The 13,321-nt window shown below is 47.9% G+C and overlaps 1 protein-coding gene across 5 annotated transcripts in view; it reads right to left on the bottom strand.

Annotated features, from left to right (window-relative positions):
* Nucleotides 1–13,321, bottom strand: part of LYRM1 (LYR motif containing 1) — an 88,224-nt gene that overhangs the window by 63,820 nt on the left and 11,083 nt on the right. For 3 of the 5 annotated variants that reach the window (XM_085629108.1, XM_085629107.1, XM_085629105.1), the window contains exons 2-3: nt 9,278–9,407; nt 5,262–5,388 (exon numbers count right to left, since the gene is read on the bottom strand). The gene's annotated coding sequence lies outside the window, so the exon portion shown is untranslated. The remainder of the gene's footprint in view (nt 1–5,261; nt 5,389–9,277; nt 9,408–13,321) is intronic. The other 2 variants (XM_085629104.1, XM_085629106.1) reach the window with 1 other exon arrangement.

Below are 13,321 nucleotides of genomic sequence, written 5' to 3'. Positions count from 1 at the left end.
GAAGCCGAGGCGGCAAGAGAGGAAGGCCACCAGAGATAGGATACACGCAAGATTTGGACCAGTTAATCGTCAGACCCGAATTTCTCCCAAAGGAAGTAAGGACATCAAAGAGAACATTAAGCGACTGCCGCGGCGAGGTGAGGTACATGAGAATATCATCCGCGTACAACGAGACCCGATCCTCGAAGCCCGGGGCCCACCGGATCCCTCTGATCGAGGGCTCCCAGCGGAGCCAGGCAGCGAGCGGTTCCAAGGCGAGAGCAAAGAGCAGAGGGGACAACGGGCACCCCTGCCTAGTACCCCTCCCGAGAGCAAAAGGCTGAGAAACCCGCCCATTGACAACCACCTGAGCCATTGGTCCAGCATAAAGAAGCTTCACCCAGCCAAGAAATCCCTCCCCAAAGCCAAATTTCGCCAAGACAGCCCAGAGGAATGGCCACTCGATGGTATCAAAGGCCATCGTGGCGTCTAAAGAAACCAATACGGCTGGTTCAGAGAAGTACTCCGCCCTAGCGAGGACGCCGTGCAGACGCCGCAGGTTGAGAGCGGTATTACGATGAGGGATGAAGCCGCATTGATCCGGATGTATCAGATCACAGATAACGCTCAGCAAGCGATTGGCGAGGACTTTAGCAAGGATCTTGGGCTCTGCGTTTAATAGGGAAATAGGCCTATAGGAGGCACAGCGGTCTCGTGGCTTACCATCCTTGGGAATCACGACTATAGTAGCCAGACGCTGGTCGGCGGGAAGGGAACCCTTCTCGAGCGACTCCTGAAACATACGACGGAGGAAAGGCGCGATTTTATCCGGGCGTAATTTATACAGTTCAATAGGCAGGCCGTTGGGGCCCATAGCCTTGCCAGAGCGACGGGAGCGAATCGCAGTAGCAATCTCTTCGACAGACAAGGGGGCATCCATCTGCTCACGGTCCTCGACGGATAAGCTGGGCAGGGCAATATCCCGCAGCAGAAGACGAGAGTCATCCTCATCTCTATCAGTCACCGGGGAGTACACCGCCCGGAGGTGGTCAGCGAAACACTCCACAATCTCACCAGGCTCAGTCACACACGCTCCATCCGAAACCCGAAGCTCCGGGACCACACGATTCACTCTCTCCTTCTTATCCAGCCAAGCAATCAGTTTACCCGCCTTGTCCCCGGCATCATACAACCTACCCTGCTGCTCCCTATACATAGTCTTGGCAGCGTCAGTGACAAGAGACTTGTATTCAAACTGCTTCAGGCTGAGGGCATGGAGCCCATCCGGAGTGACACCCGCCTCCAAGGCCGCCTCCAGCCCCGATATGTCAGTCTCCAGCTTCACCACCGCCTCATTCTTAACCTTCTTAGCCACCACTATCTGGGATAGGGCATGCCCGCGGAGCACTGTCTTAAAAGCTTCCCACAGGGACACTGAGGACGACACCGACCCTTCATTCTCGAGGAAATATTGATCAATCGACTTGACCAGGCCATCGCGAATCGTGGGGTCTCGCAAGTACCAAGGGTTAATAGGAGTGATCCGCCCAGCAGACCGCGTCCCAGTGTCAAAAAGCAACCACAGTGGGGAATGATCAGAGATACCCCGGGCCAGGTGCTTAACCTCTCGAATCCGGGCAGTCTGGGCCGCGGGCATAAGAAAATAGTCCAATCTGGAGAGACTCCCATGTGCCCCAGAGTGAAAGGTGTACTGACATTGTGTCGGATGCATTAACCTCCAACAATCTACCAGACCAAAGGTCTCCAAGAGTCCGCCAAGCCATGCCTGGGCAGCAGGGAGGGCCCTGGGCGGGTGGCGATCCCGGTCACCCGAGACTACCGAATTGAAGTCCCCGCCCATAAGCAAAAGACTGTCAGGAAGCTCAAGCAGCATACGACCCAAGTCTGAGAAGGTGGAGTTCTGGAGGCCCGGGGGAACATAGACAGAGACCAAGGAAAGGGACTGCCCCTCCCACCTCCCAGTCAAAGCCACATAGCGCCCTCTATCATCCGGGACTACCCTGGTGATTTCTAACGGAAGTGAAGATCGCAGGAGAATGCCCACCCCTCTAGAACCAGTGGTGAAACCGGAATGGGCCACGAGGCGGTAGCCCCCCCTGTTCATGGCATGACAAACATTACCAACCAGATGCGTCTCCTGTAAGAAAACCACATCAGGAGTCAAACGACGCAAATACTGCAGCACAACACCCCGTTTGATACGGTCCCCCAATCCGTTGACGTTCCATGACATCAATCTCAACCCGTCCCCCCCCATCCCCTCCAGTAGATCAAGGGTCCCCCAGCAGATAGCGCCACACCCGAAACTGGACCAGAATCAGTACCTCGCCTTGAAAACAAAAAACACAAATCAAAACAACCCCTCCCACCCCCCAACCCCCCCCCAAATCCAGCTCCCCCCACCCTGCACCCCTGCGGTCCAAAAAACCACCCCAACTTGCAGTGTGCCTGTCGCCCTACAAACCCCATTCTACGAAAAGACCCCGGAGGAGGAAAGGGACCCGTCCCCGACCGCCCCCCACACAGATCATAATGAAACAAAATGAACAAAAGAAGTAGAACCCAGCCGAACAGTACAAAATGGCAAAGTCAAGGACCAAAAGTCACTCCGAAGGGGACCCGCCACCCTCGGTACCGGCAAAGGGCCCAGGCCGGTCACCCCGGTCCGGCAGCGAATCCAGCCAGTCACTCACAGTCGCGGGAGAGTCAAAAAAGGTAGTCCGATCTTCGTGTTCCACTCGGAGCTTAGCAGGAAAAAGCATAGAGTACTTAAGACCCAGGTCTCGGAGACGACGCTTCACCCCCTGGAAACCCATCCGCTGTTTCTGGACAAGTTGGGTGAAGTCCGGGAAAAAGTTAATAGACGAATTCTCATGTCGAACCGGGCCATGGACCCGTGAGGCCTGCAGAATCGCATCTCGGGCTCTGTAGTGGAAAAGTTTGGCAACAATAGGCCTCGGGGGGCCCCCGGTCGCGGCCGACCGCCCGGAACTCGATGGGCCCGCTCCACGGCAAAGAACTTACTCAGGCCAGCGGGGGCAAGCTGTTTGAGGATGAGCTCCTCAACCAGGAGATCAACCGGGCGGTTGTCGGAGGACTCCGGAACGCCTACGACACGGATGTTAGTGCGTCGAGCCCGTCCCTCAAAGTCCTCCAGCCGCCGGGCCATCTGATCGTTGGCCAACTTGAGGTCGCCGAGAGTGGTCTGTAGGTCCGACACATCCGCACCAAGGGTGGACGTCCGCACATCCAGCGCTTGAACCCTCTCGTTGGTCTTAGAGAGATCCGCCCGAATTAGTGTAACATCAATGGCCACCGTGTCGATTTTACGGGCCAAGGCCTCGTACTGCGTAGCGATGGTCTCCTTGATGCCGTTAATGGCGCCCATGATGTCCTGCAGGGACAGATCCGGGGATACGGACGGGCCACCACCGGCATCCTCCGGGGGGACACTGGCCGCTCCAGGGGACCCTCTGCCATGAGTGTAGCGGTCCATGTTGTTCGTCTGGACCGGTCCCCCACGGAGGGATGTCTTAGTCTTACGCCCCTCGGGGCCCCCCCTGCCTCCCATGAGGACCACGCTCACCAAAGGGGGACCACCGATCAAGCGTCGAAGGGGCACAGGCAAAGCAGACAGGAGCCGCACCAGAGTCCGCAATGTGGCGGTGCGAGGGGACCAAAGTCAATGGGCACACTGGTAGCAGGCGGAGACAAAGGCATCAAGCAGAGGCCAAGTAAACACCCAGCCGCACCAAGCAATTCCACCGTCCAGCCCCTCAGAGATCCAAAAGTGAAACCGAAAGTGATGGAGCGGCCACTGGCACAGCTCCGCTGCCGTTGTTGTTCAATTACGCCCCGGCTCCACAGTTCACCCTCGCACCGGGCACAGCCATCGGTTGGGCCTCAAAAGTTCAAACCACCATAGATCAGGATTCCCAGGTCCGATTTGATTTCTGAAAGGAGGTCAGTGTTCAGCCAGCATTCATCTTCCAGATTCCGTAAACCAAGTCAGGATAAAGTCAGGATAAGTTCCGAGGAGCAGCGAGGGTCCGGGGAGCCCTGTGCTCACGCGACCATCTTGGATGCGCGCTAGGCTCCTCCGAAATGTTAAGTCTTAATGTCTTTCTCCATTTTCAATTCAGCCAATTAAGTCTTAATGTTTTATGAGGCATGTTTCTTCACTTTAAATTCCTCCCATTTAAAAAATGCATGTATTTTTCTGTTATAAATATGGCACCGTGTCTACAGGCCACTATGAGCAAGATGCCTGGTGTTTGTAAAATTATGATTTTTATGGAATCCGAATAAACAAAGTTCACTCCTGGGTTTATTTTTCTCTCAATTCACAGTGCCGCCTTTACACACAGCAGACATCTTGCTCCCAGTGGCAGGTAGACCCGGACCACAATTATAACCTAATACAGCCATTATTTTAAGTGGGAGAAATTTAAAGTGCAGAAAATTATGAACATTTTTAGGGAACATTTTTCTGCACTTCAAATTGCTCCCATTTAAAAAAATGGTTGCCTGTTTGTGTTACACATGAAAGGTTGCTACAAATGACAAAAAGCGGTCCTGTGCCACAAGGTATGTCCTGTGCCATAGTAACGTTGCAACTTTCGACTCGACACAGGCTCTCAGTCACCCATACACATATATCCAATTCATACGCACGCATGTTCATACATCCCCAAAGACCACACTCTCACTGACATACATGGCAGCCCTGTCATAGTACTTGTAAACAAAGTATTTTGTTCAAGCCATAGTATCTGTCTCGAAGGACGTTAGGCTTAAAGTCAATGAAGCTAGGCGTGTCTGGTAACATTGTGCAGGTTGCTTAGCCTTCAGTAGCGTGCAATAATTTTCACTGATCAGAAGTAGCTCTCACTACAGAAAAGGTTACAGGCCTTTGTTATATTGTGCTGTCTGTGAACTGCACTTCACGCAATACTCAGTCTCTTGAGTCCTCCTATCTGTCAGGAACAGTGGGCACACATGCCTCTCAAGTCCACAAACTACAAGTCATGCATTAAAAGACTGAGGTGAATAAAATGAATATTGGAAGATACGCACAACCCGCCCACCACTTGACTTGTGCATGATGATTAATAATATAGAAAGGCAAGAGTTTCCTTTGACGGATGACTCCAGGAACTGAGCACAAGCTGATCACCTCTTTTTAGGCATCTATCAATTTAAAGCTGCTTAAAAGAAATCTGAAAAAGAGGTAGGCCTCCGCATGAGTTTAGTTCACTTACAGGGAGAGGGAGTAAATCTCATCGTAGAGGGACTGCATGAAAACACACATTCATTTGTAAATCCTGTGCCATGGCCAATCCACGTATTCTTCTACCATGAAAACAAGTGGTGCAATTGTTTGTTCATCTAAAAAAAAAAACAATGTATATTACATTTTACCATAAAGAGCATTCTTTTTTTTAAATGTTTCTAAAAAAGCATGTTGCCCAATTCTCACTGACTGAATATATGCCACCAGCAGTAATAATCCCTATTAAACTCTGGCAGTATGCGCAATATTGCGCTCAAGTGAACTGGGCAGTATAGGCTTCAAGTAGTAACAAAAATGAATGGCTCATCACAAAAAAAAAAGGGCACCATTGATCTCAGACAGTATGAATAATTTTGGCCCAAGTAGTAGGGACTTATTCAGTTTTGCAAGCTTGAGGCCCATCTTTCTGAGTGCTCACCCACACATACATGGCATGACAAACAGGGAACTGAATACATGAACTCACCTGCTATCAGTAACGTTTAGCTCCGACGAACACTAGCTTCCCTAACTGTGAAATGTATAATCGCACCATTAAGGTGGCTACCTAGCTCCTGTGACTCCACCACTACAGTAGACACTGCCATTCTCCTCTTTCCCCCAATATTAGTGTGCACGGGATCGTTCTGTCAGTCTTAATGCAGACAAGGACACTAAATATCTCTGTCTGGGATGCTGGTATTGCACTACTTATGGTGGGAAAGTGTCACAGTGGCTTATGCACAAAGGACGTAAATGTGTTTTTAAGGGAGCTAGGAGAACCTGTTTGCAGACAAGTTCTCATAGTCAATTCCATTTTTTAGCAGCCTTTAGGGATACTCACCCATAGATCCCCCTAAGACAGTGGTCTTCAAACTTTTTGATGCCGAGACCCCCCATCAACATTTTTTAGGCGTAAGGACCCAACAAAAATTTCTAGAACCTGGTACTCCGTATCACTGACAAGCATAAATGTTCACCAGAGAAATGGTCAATCTGTGGTTGCACCTCATTAGTACCAGTTTAACACCCAAATATACCAATAAGCAACAAAATGGTGACCAGTACAGCTTTACAAATGGCCTTCTACTAAGCGTCAACACCTCTTGCTGCTTTTTAGTAACTTTTGAACCTTTTGAATAAATAAATTTTTTTGGTTAAATCAGCAGATTATGTGGCAGATGATGGATTATGTGGCAAATGTGATAAATCTATAATCATGCTAAAATTGCTGCGGCCTCACAATCACATAATTCAAGTGCCCCTTGATATAACAGCTGTAATGCATGGGCTGCAATTTTATTGCACGGCATTAGAGGAAAACCATATTATATTTCATGGGATGCGGACAGCTTGGCATTTACAGCTGCATGTAACTGGAGGTAGCTGAACATCATTCATCATAATTAAAACATACATACATTTTTTAGGTCTTACCCCATCTGGTAGCTACATATAAAATAACGGGCAGCTTCAATGAATAATAAATACATTTTAAAAAGTTGTTACTCAGTGGGAAATGCACTATAATACATTATGAAAACTCTATTAGTTAATGCACTGCAAAGGTCTGTGTGAAACTAGAGAGCCACCAATTAAATTGTGGTTAGTGCAGCGGAAAATAGTCACTTGTGTATTTTTTGTGCTATGAGTTCACAGCCTGTGACAGAAAGCACTGTGAATATGTAAGTCTTTATTTTATACTTGCATTACACACAGTATAAGATAGACTGTTACAAAATGTTTTACGATAAAATGGTGCTTCCAAAATATACAGGCTGCTTTCAAAATATAGGGGCTTATTTATAAGCCCCTTGTGCTGCATCATTTTTTATGACGCTCTGGTTGCGCAGACCCATATCTACGAGGCCACATGAGGTCACTTTGCGTGGCATTTCATGGCCTCCTAGATAACCAGTTAATCTGCAAATCCTTTACGTTTGCAGATTAACTCATGCACATTTGCATTTCTTTCAGGCCATCAGTACACTGGCAGAAAGGTGTGTTTAACTGTCTGCCTAGCTTCTGTTTCCCAGCACAGGAGAATCACTGAATAACGCTCCAGGGAAGGCATTTTAACTACCCTGTCTGGAACGTTATCTTTAGCAAAGGAACAGCACGACCCCCTTCCCATGACTACACGGCCCCCCTGGGGGTCGTGCCCCACAGATGAAGACCTCTGCCCTAAGATGATGGTGCAATGTAGAAGAACAAGCCTCCATACCACAGTGTCAGTGACTACATTGGACGTGGGACAGGGCAAACTATGACAAAATGCTTTCATGTTCGGAAGCATAGTGATCAGAATATTCGCTTTCGAACACGAAAGTGTTTTGCCGTTTGTTTGACTTCCATGTGGATGTGATGACACACACATGGGCTTTTCTCTGCTCATGTCCTTGATTTGTGGGCACTTTGAGAAACTGTGATTTTACAACCTGTAGCAATTGTGAAAGAAATCGGATAAGACTGATTATCCATTGAAGAGAAAGCTTGCTTGTCTTTTCTTGAGTGGCTTGTTAATTTATATGCCCTGATGAAGCCGTCTTTAAGGTGAAACATGTTAGCTGTGCAATTTCTGTGAGGAAATGAAAAATGTATAAAAAAGAGAAACCGACATATCAACCAGGACCTGCGGCTTTCTATTTACTTGCTTCTTGAACTCACTATAATCATGAATTGGTTGTGTTTGTCTCTATTTGTATATATTTAATGTTTACGTTTGGTCAATGAGCAGCTGACTGTTGAGGTGGGCAATGCGCAATTCAAATACACTATTTTTGTGACAATTTCAGGTAGTGTGGCTGCCTATCCCTGGCTGCTTCCCTATCGTGTTTCAGAACGTTTTAATATTATTTAACTGACGCAATTTTAATGCACTTTTTGTGTACCTTTGCCATACCATCCAAGACTCCTCATTTAAGCATTGATTGCCCTGACATGGACAAGGGTAGTCAGTAGTAGTATAAGGCAATGCACCGCCAACAAACTAACAGGCTAGGAGTGAGCAGAAAGGTAATCGCAGCCCATTCTTCCCCGGACTTGCCCACAAGTGAAGAACGCCTACAAGAGAACTCTGGGACTAAGGTTAAAAAAAACCCTCTACTCCACAGATACATCTATGAGGTGTCCTCTTTTTACAATACATACGATTTGCGAAATGCACATCTACTTTGCCACAGCACAGAGGAGGTTATATTGAGCCTAAACTGATTGAGAGTTATTGATGGCTAATACTATAAAACTAATACTGGTCAGACTCCCGTCCATCAGTTGTACACAAACATTATGCCCACAGTCTAATGATTAATTTGTCCTGAATAGATTATCCTGCCTCAAACTCCTCCCATTTGAAAGAAATGGACATTTGGACTGGACATAAGCTGCTCCTTCCACTATATCCAGTGTTCCGTCTCACACCAGTGATTAAGACCTTGAAAACCAGAGGCAGAATCCAAGGCTGTGTCTATTACTGGGGTAAGGACTGTGCACTGTGAAGAAACTCTGCTGCTGATGGGGAACCAACAACTTAGGCTGCCTGGTCAGAGGGAGAGTGTTCAGCGTCAGCCGATTGTGATGAGGTTGGAGGGGCCGAGCCTGCCAAAGCCAGGACCTGCAAGCTGCTGCTAAACCTGCAGCGCTCCTGTGTAATCCTGAAGCTGACGTGTTTCAGCTCCAATAGTGCCTGATGGGTTCCACTAAAAACACACTGGAGGGTTGTCCGGGAAGGAGAGTTTGACTACCACTGACAGCTACCTTCTCCAGGGGAATGTAGACCAGTCCTGAGTCTCACCTCAAAGACCTAACAGCTTCTCTGGGGCCATGGGCCCTTCAAAGTGCCAGAAGAGGTCGGTCTCCAGCCTTGGAAGTCAGAAGACAGCATATAAATTGTGTCTCTAGATCGTGAGTTGTACCCGATTATCCCAGTTACAGCACAGGACGCAGCGCCGTGTGACTACAGCCACCCACACGGCCCAAGCCCAACTGAACTGCTGCCACACCTACCGGAAGCAGAGCTGCAATACGTCACGTTGGAAGCTGGTAAAAGTACCGCAGTTTCGCGCCACTGGATTCTTCGGCAGGGATTCCTGGCACGTGCGCGACCGCCCTACTGCCAGAGCCACATAGGCTACACCTGTTGAAAAACAAAACAGCAAAGTTAAAATTTACACCAAAATATGAGTTCATTGGCCAGGGAATCAATCAGTGTTATATATATCTTTGCAGTGCGTGTTCAATTATTTCAGAACAGTTATTCAGTGGGATGATTTTGATGTGTAACTTTGTGTACCATAAAGGTCACCTGGTGATAACTACAAGCCTAGTTGCCAAATTCTGGAAATGCAAACCTGCAAGCAACTGTATCACAGCTGTCCACCATTCAAAGTAAAAAAAAAAGGCCTGGGGAATGGTTCAAAACATTTTTATAAACTGGGGGTGTTACTTTTTCAGCAGCATTTCAAAAAGTTATAGCTGGCTACTTTATCCTCAATTATCTAAGTAAAAAGGCAAGTCAGTGTTGGGAGAGCCTTACACCCATCCTTCTCAAACTCCACACGAAACCAAAACCTCCTCAATATTACAACTGACATTGCGAGCAGGCCAGGCGTGCCTTTCGCTAATGTCCAGTAGTGTAACAGAAACGTTGCTGACGGTGTTGCAGAATTTCACATATGACCACTAGAGACCTCAAGTAAAGGCCTGAGGAAGGAACCAGAGGCAGTAGAGCACTAGAAGACGTCCAGCCTCCAAACTAACATGTATAACACAGTGAAGACCGCTTCTAGAGTATGACCGAGTATATGTGAAGTGAAAAGTGCTAAAGTGGGCACATTACAAAAAGTGACGGACTGGCATCACACACCACCTGGTGTCATGCTTCATTATCTGCCAGTCCTCGCCCTCCAAAAACCGCGTTTGGTGGAGGGCGGGCATACACCTAAAGATAGGGATGCACTTCTAAACTAAGTGGGGGCCCAGAGGGTAATGTGAGTTTAAAAAGCCATATTAGTGCACCTGACAACTTTTTATTCTAATGTGGTGACTAGATGGAAATAAGAACGTAAGTGCGGTGAATAGGGACCTTAATTATCCCATCGCCGCTGTGTTAGAGGTCGACATGTTTCTGCCAGTTGTCCAAAATGGTACGTCGCATTCATCAGGACCAAATAGAACAAGCATTTACAATGCAACGGTCTCGGCATTGTTAAAGTTAGAGCTATTGGCATTGCTCATGACATTATTTTTGTTTGGCCATATTGTGCTATGACAAAGACTTACATCTGTCGTCCTGAGATTTAGTACTTCAAATAGTACATCAGCCCCAGAGAATCATGTTTCAAAATCCTCAAATTGCAGTCATGTGGCCTCTATGTACTTGTAGTCATTATGTAGTTATGAGATAAGGGAGGCTCAGCGGGTGGCAATAACGAGGAGAGTGACACTGGCTGTAGCGCCAGGACAGGGGGTCACAGATAACATGTGAAACCCATAAACACTATTATAACGCTTTCTGAGCGTTCTATTCTGCGCTGCAAAGAGAACTACAGTGTGTCCAAGGGGGCAGAAACGGCGCAGAACAAAGACATGAGGAAGGTGCAAGCTTTAATGCAGGAACTAATAAAAGGGAACTAAGAAGAGAAGATATGAGTGTGAGGGGGTACGGGATCTAATAAGGGGATATGAGGAAGGTCCAGGAAATACTCTGGTGGTAAGAGGAGGGAGCTGCTGGGAAGAGGTACGAGGAGGGGGCAAGGCCTACTGAAAAGAAAAATGAGTAGGGTTTAGAACTACCAAGAGGACAGATTCACAGTGCTGGCAAGAACTGCTGAAAAGAGACGAAGCACGAAGAGCAGTAACTACTCGGACGAGTGATGAGAGAAAGGGACAGAGAGGGGGACAGTAGATGATGCTGAGAGGAAAGGGGCAGTGAGGAGATGTAGTTACTGTTGAGAGGAAAGGCAGAGAGGGGTAGAGCAGAAACTGCTGAGGACGCGAAAATCGGTAGACAAGTAAAACTACTGCTGAGACGAGGGGATGCACGGGAAACAAGAGAAAGGAGCAGCTGAGGAGAATGGAAGACTAGAAAGAATAACAAGAGCTGCAAAGAAGAAAGGGGAGAGAAGCTGGTAAGGCGAGGGGGTATTGAGGGGCAGAGAACGGAACAAGAAGGCAAAAGCGGCTGGAGAAAAAAGAAGGGGACAGAGGGCGGCCGACTAAAGAAAAGGGACAGAGGAATAGGGCAGGAACTGCTGATTAAAGTGAGGGGACAGAGAATGGGACAGGGTCGGCAGATTAAAGGGAAAGCGCAGAGACTAGGACATGCTCGTCAAATAAAAGAGAAAGCACGGTGAAGGGGACAGAGAAGGGGGCGGGAGCGGGTGATTAATGCGAATGATTTTAATACTGAACATAGGGACAGAAACAGAAGCAAAAGTGCTTGTGCTTATGGTGATCACACACAAAAAAGATGTATATGGAAATAATTAAGAAGCAACATCTAAGCAATCACAGAGAGAACGCGTTTTTGGTTTTAACCCATGCCTAAAAGCACCGCCAAATGAGTTTAAAAACGGAGGCAAGAAGAGCGTCACCGCCGCTTAGTCATTTGCACCCTTTGCACACGCAATTTTTTCTCACTTCCTTCACTTACTCGTGATCACAACGAGCACCAAACACGTTTGTTTCCACACCAATACTGCGCCGTGAATTCATTTACCTAAGTCGTGTCTTGTACTCTGCGATATCCTGTAGCATCAGTTGTATTTCACCAGGCTGTGGCATGAAGAGCAGGGGCGAGTGTAGGCGGAGTGGACATCACATGTTGCAGACAGTGTTTTAAACAGGGGGCAGGCAGCTTGGAACCCCGCCGCCTTTCTCCGAGGCGATGCAGAAATGCCTCGGAGAAAGGCAGCGGCGGTTTCGGATTCGGGGGCGTGTTTTTCTTTTCTCTCCTCTTGCCATTGGCTGGAGGAGATAATGAGAAAAGTAGCAAAAAACACGCCCCCGAATCCGAAAAGGACGGGGCCTGTTCGGAGAGACAAAGCCTCTTCTCCAATGGCTGGCCAGCATTTAAGAGGCCAGCCAATGGAGAAGAGGAGAGAAGAGGGGCGGGTTCAAGCCCCTCTTCTCCAAAACATTAAATCTCCGGACTTCCGGTTCTGCCTTCGGCAGACCGGATGGTCCCGAGACCTAAAAAGGGAGGGCTCCTAGTCTGATCAATGACTATCTACTGCGTGTGGTGACCTATGGTCACTCAACACTAAGAGGGTACATTAACCTGTGAAGAGAGAAAACACACAAACAAACAATAATGAAAATGTGTAGATTTTACAGAAAACATAAACTTGGTCAAAACAATCATGATCCATACGCATACGTAAAACTGTAGTGTGTGGCTATAAGGTGAGCTATACAGTGTCAGATATCTGTGTTCATTCTGACAAAAATAGCATAATAAGACATTATCTATGGTCTTATACCTACTTGCCCCATGGGAGTTGGAATGTGGAGAGCCCCTGTAGTCAAACTCTAGGGAATACAAGAGAGTGACTAATCAGAGGCATGCTAGCAGAAAACACTGTGGGCCATCTCAGGAAGATGTCCTGGAAAGGCCTTCTTTCTTCATACACTCACACACTTACTTCGTCAAGGTGCGCTCTCCACGGAATCACCTGTAGATTATACGTCCATCCTCCCCGGCGATGGTTTAGCACTGGGAAAGAGGAGTTTAAATAGTGTCTAAGTAGTGGGCGTGACCCAGCAATCAACCTACTCATGCTCAGGTGAGGTGGCGCTGCGTGATGACATGCAGTTTCCTGTGTCCCGAGCAGCAGTGCCTAGATGTGCCTGGACTTGCCTGTAGTGGGACGTGTCTAGGGTAATGATGACCGCCTATCTCTCCACATACAGAGTGGAGAGGCGCATTAAGACTGAATATGCCCACATACATCAAGTGGCAAGAGCACATCAGGAGATACACAACGTTCTCAGTGTTACAATTGCTAAAATTGCGCAATACACAAGGTCTGTTTGTGCCTATGTCGACCT

This window comes from Triturus cristatus, chromosome 10 (genome assembly GCF_964204655.1).
Source record: "Triturus cristatus chromosome 10, aTriCri1.1, whole genome shotgun sequence".
In the NCBI taxonomy this organism is placed as follows: Eukaryota; Metazoa; Chordata; class Amphibia; order Caudata; family Salamandridae; genus Triturus; species Triturus cristatus.
This window is presented reverse-complemented; position numbering and strand designations above follow the sequence as displayed.